Here is a 10763-nt window from a genome sequence, read left to right as displayed (position 1 = left end):
TCCTGGGGTCTTCTACTTTCCCTCTCACTTTATTGGACAAACAGGGAGAGGGCAAAGAAAGTCAGGTACTTACCCGGTCAACTCAGAAGGACGGGGCTGCAATGCCTTACCTTTCCAGAAGGGGGCGCGTCGACCACGGACACCACAAGATGCTAGTCTAGAGAGGTGCTGTACCACTCCAGGACTGACTCCGCTCTACTGTTTTTGTGTTTTGGTTGTCTTGATTTTTTTTTTTTTTTTTTTGGTTTTTTTTTTCGGAGCTGGGGACCGAACCCAGGGCCTTGCGCTTCCTAGGCAAGCGCCCTACCCCTGAGCTAAATCCCCAACCCAGGCTTGTCTTGATTTTGAAGACCAGGTCTCACTATGTGAGACTATAGATGGCTATATAGATGGCGCTAGTTTTGAACTCCCAGAGATCTGCCTGCTTCTGTCTCCTGAGTGCTGGGATTAAAGTCACGTACCTCCACACTTGGCCCTACCTATCGATTTTCATATCGTTTGGCCAGAGGACAAAGACAAGCGATCCACATACTCTAGTAGGGAAGCCCAAGGTCCAGAGAGGGCAGTGGTGACCCCAGACTGGAGACCTGGGGTTTTATGGAGGTCCTTTTAAAGCAAGTTTGACTCACAGTTAGCTAAGAGCCCCATCTTCTGCCTGAGGGTGCCCAAAGTCTACAGCCCTGTGAACAGGACTAGGGAAGGGACTCCCGGCTGGGCTGTATCAAGCTGTGGAGTCCAAAGGAATGAGGTTCTAAAATTTTTACTTATTTGTATGTGTGCCCCCCGCCCCCTGAATACATACATGTAAAGATCAGAGGATAATGTCCAAAAATTCATTTTCTCTTTCTACCCTGTGGGTCCCAGGCTTTGAACTCATATCATCTGTCTTGAAGCAAGTACCTTTCCTGCTGAGTCAGCTCTGAACCAAGGAGATCACTTTTTTTATTATTTTAATTTAAGATTTTTTATTTTTTTTTTTCCGGAGTTGGGGACCGAACCCAGGGCCTTGTGCTTGCTAGGCAAGCGCTCTGCCACTGAGCTAAATCCCCAACCCCTTTTTTTTCTTTTCTTTTTTTTTTATTAATTTAAGATTTATTTTATTAAAAAATGTTTATTTATTATATATAAGTATACTGCAGCTGTCTTCAAACACAACAGAAGAGGGCATCAGATCCCATTACAGATGGTTGTGAGCCACCATGTGGTTGCTGGGAATTGAACTCAGGACCTCTGGAAGAGCAGTCAGTGCTCTTAACCGCTGAGCCATCTCTCCAGCCCTTATTTTATTTTATATGTATGTTTTGCTTACCTGGAAGTTCATGTATCATGTACATTCTTGGTGCCCAAGGAGGTCAGAAAAACTAGAGTTGTAGACAGCTGAGCCAGCAGGGAGGTGCTGGGAGGAACAGCCATGCTCCTAACCACAGCCATCTCTCCAGTCCAGGGAGAGCTTCTTCTTTTTTTTTTTTTTTTTTTTTTTTTTCGAGCTGGGGACCAACCCAGGGCCTTGCGCTCCCTAGGCAAGCGCTCTACCACTGAGCTAAATCCCCAACCCCAGGGAGAGCTTCTTAAGTCATCCATTCACACAAAGACACACACACACAGACACACACAGACACACAGACACACACACACACAGACACACACAGACACAAACACACACAGACACAGACACACACATACAAACACATACAAACACACACACAAACACACAAACACGTACAAACACACACACACACAAACACACACACACAGAAACACACACATACACACACAAACACACACACAAACACACACACTCTCTCACAAGCTTGCAAAGCCAACCTTCCTCTCTTCTCCCAGGACCCCTGTGTCATGTTTGAAGTATCCTTGGACTCAGTTAAACTATGGGATATGGTGGAGGGGCCGAAAGGCACAGCCCACAGACCTGCCTCACTCCCCGCTGGGAACTCAGATAACACTGTCCCAGAATTCTCCTCTTAGAAACTGAGAACAGGGCTGGAGAGATGGCTCGGTGGTCCTGAGTTCAAATCCCAGCAACCACATGGTGGCTCACAGCCATCTGTAATGGGATCTGATGCCCCCTTCTGGTGTGTCTGAAGACAGCTACAGTGTACTTATATGTAATAAACCTTTAAAAGAAAGAAAGAGAGAGAGAGAGAGAGAGAAAGGAAGAAAGGAAGGAAGGAAGACAGACAGATGGAAAGAGAGAAAGAAAGAAAGGGAAGGAAGGAAGGAAGGAAGGAAGGAAGGAAGGAAGAAACTGAGAACATCCTGGGCCTTTTGTGTCCTCCCAGGCTCAGAGACCTGCTGGGTACCAGCATATGACCCACATGTGCCAGCAGGAGGGGGACAGTTCAAGGAGAAGCCTTCCCTAGCTGTGGGTAATAGAAGTGGTAGCCACACACACCTCCCTCAGCCACAGACTAGACCTGTGCGCGCTAGAACAAGGAAGGGGCACTGGTGGTCTCTACCCACTGGCACTGCTGCATAGTCTTCCTCTGAAGACACTTTCCCAAGGTGCAGTGTTGTTTTAGCACTAACGGGGGACAGACAAGTTGCTCTCTACTCTCAGCCTCTGCTACCTTGAGGTGCGTGGGGGTTACTCGATGGTTATTGTACTCAGTATGGTGCCAAGCACTAAGCCAAGAGGCGGGTCAATGAGAATTGGCAGAGATGTTGCATGTGCATGGGTGTGTGTGTGTGTGTGTGTGTGTGTGTGTGTGTGTGTGCGCGCACATATGTGCCTGAATGCGTGTGGTCTGCTCCGTCTGGAAGTCCAGGCCAAGGAGACAGGACGAACGTTTAGATATGGCCCCAGCCTGGGGCTGGTGCCCAGATAAACTGATACTGTGTGAAAGGTAGGAGCTAGGGTGGAGTGTAGGTCAAACCGTCTGGGCCACCAGCCCTCTCGGCTGTCAGTCAAGGCGGATGGGCCCTGCCTGCATGCTGGCAGGCACTCCTGGTATTCAGACTCTGGTAACCCTCAGTGACCAGAGAATATTTTGGGCTGGGGCTGAGCATCACCCGCTCTCTTGGCTGCTCTTCTAGGGCAAAGGGGAACCTGCCAGCCTGTCCACTGATGAAGGCCTAAGATAGGGACACTGGAAAAAATCTGTCCTCACTGCACTCTGTTCTCTATTACCCTCTTCCCTACTTGGACATCTCCCTGCATCAGCCACAGCCAGAGCTTGAAGGATTTAGGAGCTCATCACTCTTCCAAGGAGCTGGGAGTACAGAAAGGAAGAGACAGGCCCAAGGTCGCAGCACAAAGCAGCAAGGCAGGAGGAAGGGGGTCAGCAGAGTGGCTGAGTTGTACAATCTTAAGAGTCGAGCTGATGAGTCTAAATCCTGGCTGTTTTTTGACCATGTGTTTGCACTATGAGTCTATCTTCAGGGCCACATGTTCAAGGGCAGGCATGGCGACCACACTGGTGTTAACTACCATTGTGAGGTGGGGACATCTCTACAAGGGCTCCAGGCCTGGTTGTCCCCAGCTGGTCCAGACCTTCCCAGGAACAAGTTCTTTCCACCTGATACCTATGTCTTTGTTGGCTGTAGAGCCCCTGCAGGCTGTTTCCAGGGACCTCTGAGGAGTCCAGGACAGCCCAAGCCTGGAGGCCAGCTTTGGCTCTGTATCTGCTTCCCGGAACATATGTGACCCTGGACTGCAGAGACCAAGAGCCTCTCCTTGCCGGCCCCCTCGCTCAGGAACACAGTGACCACTTGTCCTTGGGAACCAGGCCGAAGACTCCTGGAACTTCCTGGATCCTTCCAGAATCCTGGGCAGGCTGTTTCTGAACAGAGCACCCTGAGACGAGAACACAGAGATATCCCTTGTATACAAGGAGAGCGGCTGGAACAACAGGGAGGAACGCTACAACCCAGGGGCAGGTGAAGTGTTAGGTATTTTGCTTGTTTTTGAGACAGGGTCTCACTATGTAGCTCTGGCTGGCCTAGAACTTACTATGTAGACTTTGAACTCATCGAAATCCCCCTGCCTCTTTTTCCTGAGCGCCGGGATCAAAGGTATGCACTGCTCCACCCAAGCCAAAAGGTGCCGTTTTATAAAGCATTCGAATTACCTTTCTCGCTCACTTCTGGGTGAAAATCTACACCAAATTGACAACTTCATACATGTATCTTGTTCATATCCAAACCTAATCCCCTCCTACATCCCCAGAACCCCCATAACTCCCCACGTCCAACTGACCGTCTTCTTCTTGAGGCCCCACTGAGTCCAGTTAGCAGTGCTGCCAAGCCCCAAAAGAAAATGACTCCCCATTCTCTTAGCAGCCACTAACTGTTCCTGTCTTCTCATCTCAGGGTAGAGACTCACATGTCCCTCTCCCATCCCTGATGGAACGCTGGCTGTCCCATCTCGTGTTGTGAGTTTGAGGATACAATGGCCTTGCCGTGTGCAGGAGACAGCGGCTCACAGCACTCTGCCCCACCCTCTGGCTCTTAGCTGAACTGTCTTCTGCACGGTTCTGAGAGCCTTGAGGGGAAAGAGCTGATGTAAACGTCCCACTTGGGGCTGAGCACCCAACAGTCACGTATTCTCTGTTCGCTCACCAGTTATGAGTCTGCATAGTGACTGCTGCCCGCCATGATTCCTAAGCGTCTCTGACAGAGCTTAAGGAGAGCTAGTCCCAGCACAGATTTGCCTTTCCGTTTACTTCCAGTCCAGTATGAGGGCTTTCATTTTTTTGCAGAAGAAATCTTTTCGTTTGAGAGCTTGGTGAAGGAAAGAGGAACCAGCAAGTGTCCCAAGCCTGAGACCTGGTTTCTCGACTTTTTGGCAACAGCCCTGGCCCTGAAGAAAGCCACCTTTCAGATCCAGGCTGGCTGAGCAGCCCAGAGGACAGTCATCACCTGGGAACACGTGGAGCCTGGGGATGGGGCGTGAAAGGAGGACAGGAGATGAGATCAGTTGGCAGGGGAAGCTGAGAGCCGGTGTGGGAGGCGCAAACTGAGGACACAGAAGCAGGCCATCAAGACAGACGGCTCAGTGGACAAAGCCCTTTGCTGCTCCACAAGGCTGACGACATGAGCTTGGTTTCCAGAACCCAGGTAACGGCAGAAGGAGAGAACTGACTCCACAAAGATGCCCGCTATCCACATGTGTACTGGTGCACACACGCTCACATATACATCCTTGTGCACACGCGTGCACAACACAATAACAGTAATTAATAATAACAACGATAATAGTGTAAAACGACTTAGTGTCTCTGTGTGTCTGTGAGTGCGTGTACCACGTAGCACATGCATGGAGGTCAGAGGACAACTCCTGGGACGTGGTCCTTGTCCCAAGGATTCACTTACGTCAACAGGCTCGGCAGCCATTCTCTCTAAGGGCTGAGTCCCTTGGCTGGCCCCAAAAGAAAAAGAAGCAGAAGAAGGGGAGGAGCCAAGAGCACAGGGGTTTGCTTTGCTCTGGTCAGTTCGTCAGATGGCCAAACACTTGCCAGGAAGGCCCTATGTACAGCAGGGAGGAACACAGCCAGCCAGCCGGAGAATGGCTTCCAGTGAACGGCTAAGACAGAGCCGTAGACCCCCTCAAAGCAGGATAAACACAGCTCTGTGACTGTTAAGCTGAGAAACGGGTCTTTTTTTTTTTTCTTTTTTCTTTCTTTTTTTTTTCGGAGCTGGGGACCGAACCCAGGGCCTTGCGCTTGCTAGGCAAGCGCTCTACCACTGAGCCAAATCCCCAAGGGTCTTAACTAAATGAGACAGGGGCTGGGCAGAAAGAGCAAAGAGGCCTATGGTGGGACAAAGCCACCCCTGCAAAGCACGGGGCAATGGTACTGGAGAGGGAGACCTGGGAGAGCCCAGGGAAGAGGGCAGGGGCCTCTGCAAGGGAACACATGCTATGCAGCTAGCAAGAGAGTTTCGATGAAGGTCTTTGTTCCACACTCCCCGTGGGCCATTTCTCATCTTCTGAGTCCTCAGGGGGCCAGCTTGTTGGTGATCTTGATGGCTTTTACAGAGAAATTGGCCCAAATGGGAGGTCACCAGGTCATACAGCTGGTACATATGTAACAGATATGGGAAAGCAAGTCCCGCCCTGTGGCCCCCAAAGCTAGAGCAGTACGTTGAGCTCGGTGCCCTGAAAAGCCACACCCTTGCTGGGACTCTGCAGATGACTGAGCCCTCGGAACCTGGTGACTATGGAGAGTTGGAATGTTTCAGGCCCAGAGCTCAAAATACCTTGGGATTGTTTCTAGCCCCTAACGTCCTTGTAACTATCAGGGAACATCCCTTGGAATGTAGTCACTCTGCTGGGCGCCACCTTCCACCAAAGAATGTTATCAGACAGCACCTGAGACACAGAGTAAGAGTTCCTCATCTGTTGCAACACACCCCTTGGGTTTGGTAACTGCCCCGGTAGCACTTTCTTTAGTTCTGTGACTATCAAGGGTCTGTATAGGGCTAAGGAGACAGCCCCGTGGGGAAATGCGTTTTGTAGTGAAAGTCTGACCGCCTCCAGTCCATCTGTAATCCCAGCACTCCTACAATAAGACAGAGGCAGGGACAAGAAATCAACCAGGAGCCATCGGTCCACCTCTGCCTGGAGTACACAGCACAGCAGTAGAGAGACTAACTCAACAAGGATGAGAACCAGCTCCCCCAAAGCGTGCGCGCGCGCGCGCACACACACACACACACACACACACACACACACACACACACACACACACACAGAGAGAGAGAAAAATAAATTTTAAAAAATGAAAACCCAAGTATGCTGCTTGGGATAAGCTGAGTCCATGTTCCCAGGACCATGGTTGGTCATATCCAGTGTAGAATAAATCCCCTCTTCTTTCTTTTAGAGCGGACGTGTGTTGACAGTAGCTAGATTCGCTGGCTCGCTCCCTTGTTAGCTTGTTCATCCAAGCTTTCACCCACTCAATCAAGATATGAGCCCTACTCCCTGCCAGACACTCTTCTTCTTTTTATGTTTTAGTGATTTATTTTTCATTTTTTATATGCATTGGTGTTTTCCCTGCATGTCTGTGTGAGGGTGTCGGATTGCCAGGAGCTTGAGTTGATACAGAGCTGTCCTGTAGGTGCTGGGAATTGAACCTGGGTCCTGGGCCCTCTGGAAGAGCAGCAAGGGCTCTTAGCTGCTGAGCCATCTCTCCAGCTCCTAAACATTCTTCTTAGGACAGGATTTTATTAACAAACTAGAAAAGGGAGGGGGGAAGAGAGGGAGGGGGAGGGGGAAAGAGAGGGAGGGGGAGGGGAAGGGGGAGAGGAGGGAGAGAGAGAGACAGAGACAGATACAGAGAAAGACAGACAGACAGAGAGAGCAGGCCAATGAGTTTGGGTTTTATTCTGTGAGCCGCCAAGAGATGGGCTGTTTCCTAGAAGAGCTGTGTCGCTCCTCTCTGAGCTGGGTCCCCCTGAACAGGGAAAGCCACTGTTCTCTTTTCTGAGCACCTGCCACGGGCAGCGGTTTCTCAGAAGCACACTGCTGTTCAGTACACCTAGGCCTTTATCATCGCTTCTCTAGAACTCCTGAGGAACAAGGAAACGGATTTCCCAGTGGCAAAGGAACACTCGTGCGCATGCGCACATGCACTCGGGAGGCTCTGGTTGCTGCACTCCCTTTTACCTTGGACCCCTGCGGAGCTCAGCACAAGTAACAATGGTAAAAGGGCTATTTAAACAACGAGAAATGCAAATATGAGGGAATTTATTCACAGTATCTAAAGTCGGCGATATGGCCTCCGTGAAAAAAAACGCTATACATCCTTTCCTTCTGACTCAGGGTCTTAAAGTAACGTGGGGGCCTGGAAGGGAGAAATGAAGGAAATTCCTATTCATTGAATATTGATGGGCTGGGATTTCTATTTATTTATGTTCATCCCCACCTCCTCCAAAGTAAGAATCAAGGCCAGGGCCTCACACAGACTAGGCAAATGTTCTGTCAGTGAGCTATACTCCTAGGCCCGTTAATTTTTTTTTTCTTTTTTCTTGTTTTCGGAGCTGGGGACCGAACCCAGGGCCTTGCTCTTGCTAGGCAAGCGCTCTACCACTGGGCTAAATCCCCAACCCTTAGGCCCGTTAATTTTGTCTTAACGCCATGCTCTGAGAATCTGAAGGCCTTCCTTTATGAAGGGAAAGGAAACTCGGAGGTCAAGGGGCTTGCCTCAGTGTTCTACACAGTAAGGACAGGCCATAGTAAGGGATGGTAGTTCCACACAGTAAGGGAACTACCAAGCAGTTCTCTTTCCAAAGCGAGCACACTGTTCACTAAGAGGGGTTGTAGAGCAGTGGAGAAAGCTCAGACTCACTGATGCCGGGGTAGGCAGAAACAGAACGCTCTATTCCACCATTGCCAGGATAACTCCTATTGTATGGAGTAGGGATGGGCAGAAGAAACATGTCTCCATGTCTCAGGGTTGGTGGAGGCCCGGCTCAGCCTCTTTGGCCTCTACCTCTAGGCTCTCCCCCAAGCTAGTGGACACTCCCACGCAGAGGCAGCAAGATGGCAGAGAGGGTCCTGGAAACAGCCGGAGATGAGTATGCTTCCTCTTCCCCCTCCACAAGGAGCCACAGAGCAGCCCATCCCATGGTTCCCTCCTGGTTACTCACCTCTCCTCTTCATCTTCCCAGCCTGTGGTTGCCATGGAAACAAAGAGTCACTATATCACTATAGGGGGAAGACTGGAGAGATGCTGCTCTTGACAGGCCCTGATGCTTGCCAGATGTAATAGCCACACCTGCATCTACTGAGAGCAAGAAGGGTGAGAAAAGGGACGAGGCTCGACTCTAGCCTCTAACGTAGCAGGGTGAGGGAATATATTCCCTCAGAGAATGAAGTGTGAACCGTACATACTTAGAAGGGAGAATGAGCTGAAGCCAGTGGTACAAGTCTGGGAAACTGAGGCAAAACCTCCCTGGGCTATAGAGTAAGTTCAAGGCCAGCCTGGGCAAGTTAGTGAGATCCTGCTCAAATTGTAAAAAAAAACAAAAAAAAAAAAAAAAACAAAAAAAAAAAAAAACCCAAACAAACAAAAAAAAAGTTGTGAGATATATTAATAATAATGATAAATTTTTTTATAGCCTCATGGGAAGCACTTGCTTAGCATAGTACTGGGGGTAAACACACATACACACACACACACACACAGACACACACAGAGAGAGAGAGAGAGAGAGAGAGAGAGAGAGAGAGAGAGAGAGAGAGAGAGAGAAACAGGTAGTGGTCTGGTGAGATGGCCCAGTGGATAAATGTGTTTGCTATGAGCACGTAACTGAGTTCTATTCCCAGATCCCAGAGTAAAAGGAAAGAACAAGGCTGAAATTTGTCCTCTGCCCTCCACATACACAACATTTCACACACATCCCTGAAGCTCACACACAGCTGTCATGCACACAAACAACAAGAACAACAACAATCAATAAACCTAGCAGAAGGAAAGTGGGTGTGGCTAAGGAATCAACCCTAGTGGCCCAGGCCAGAGCTTTGCATAGGTCTACAGCTCAACTTCTCAACTCAAGATTCTGTGCTGCTCAACCCAGGCAGGGCTCAGCACAAGGAGCACAGAGATAGCACTGTGTCCTACCCGCTCTGAAGCCTAAGACCTGGTAGCCCTTCGTGGCGGTAGGGGTAAACATCAGCCAGGTGTGACAGGTGTCTCCTGTCACTTTCTACCCCTTTCTTTAGACAGGGTCTCATTAGCAGCCTTGGCTGGTGGCCTGGAATCCACAGATATATCCTCCTACCTCCACAGGGCTAGAATGAAAGGGGTTAAAGGTTTTGTTCTTTTCGTTGCCCACTTTATTTTTGAAACAGAGTTTCTCACTGAACCTGGGAGCCCACCATTTCTGCTACATTGGCTTACCAGCTATCACCCTTACCCAGAATGCACATGGCTTTGTGTCCCATCCAGTACTGGGGTTTCGACATGAACAACCATGCCCGGTTTTTATGTGGGTGCTGAAATTTTCATGTTTGCTCAGTAACCACCTTACCCACTGAGCTATCTTATCTCCTTTCAGTGGCTCTTCTTCAAAGCAAACAGGTCAGGTGACGGTGCACGCCTGCCTTTAATCCCAGCACTTGGGAGACAGAGACAGGTAGGCCTCTGGTTTCGAGACTAGCCTGGTCAACAGAGTGAGTTCCAGGACAGCCAGGGCTACACAGAGCAATCCTGTCTCAGGGGGGAAAAAAAAGGAGGAGGAGGAGGAGAAGGAAGAAAAGGAAGAGGAGGAAGAGAAGGAGAAGGTAGGTCCAGGGATGGTGGTACATGACTTTGATCCCAGCACTCAGGAGGCAGAGGCTGGTAGATCTCTGAGTTCAAGGCTACCCTTGTCCACATAGTGAATTCCAGGACAGGCAGGGCTACCTAGCGATTTTTTTTTTTTTTTTGGTTCTTTTTTTCGAGCTGGGGACCAACCCAGGGCCTTGCGCTTCCTAGGTAAGCGCTCTACCACTGAGCTAAATCCCCAGCCCCAACCTAGTGATTTCTGTCAAAGAAAGAAAGAAACAAAGGAAAGAAGAAACAAAGAAACAAAAAAAAAGAAACAATGAAACAAAGAAAAAGAAAAAAGCAAACCAGAGTCTTAAATGTATTTTCTCTAATGATTTCCGAATATCCCCCATTTCAAAGATGAAACTGATTCCGAGGGGCTTAAGTGAACTGCTCAAGACCACAGGGCATGGCTAGCACAGCTGAGATCTGGACTAGAACACGGGTCTTTTTGCCAACAGCTGTCTGCCAACCCCAGCTCCCAGCACTGTGTTCCAG

Source organism: Rattus rattus, chromosome 1 (assembly GCF_011064425.1).
Source record: "Rattus rattus isolate New Zealand chromosome 1, Rrattus_CSIRO_v1, whole genome shotgun sequence".
In the NCBI taxonomy this organism is placed as follows: Eukaryota; Metazoa; Chordata; class Mammalia; order Rodentia; family Muridae; genus Rattus; species Rattus rattus.
The sequence above is the reverse complement of the archived record's forward strand: the minus strand, read 5'-3'. Positions refer to the sequence as shown.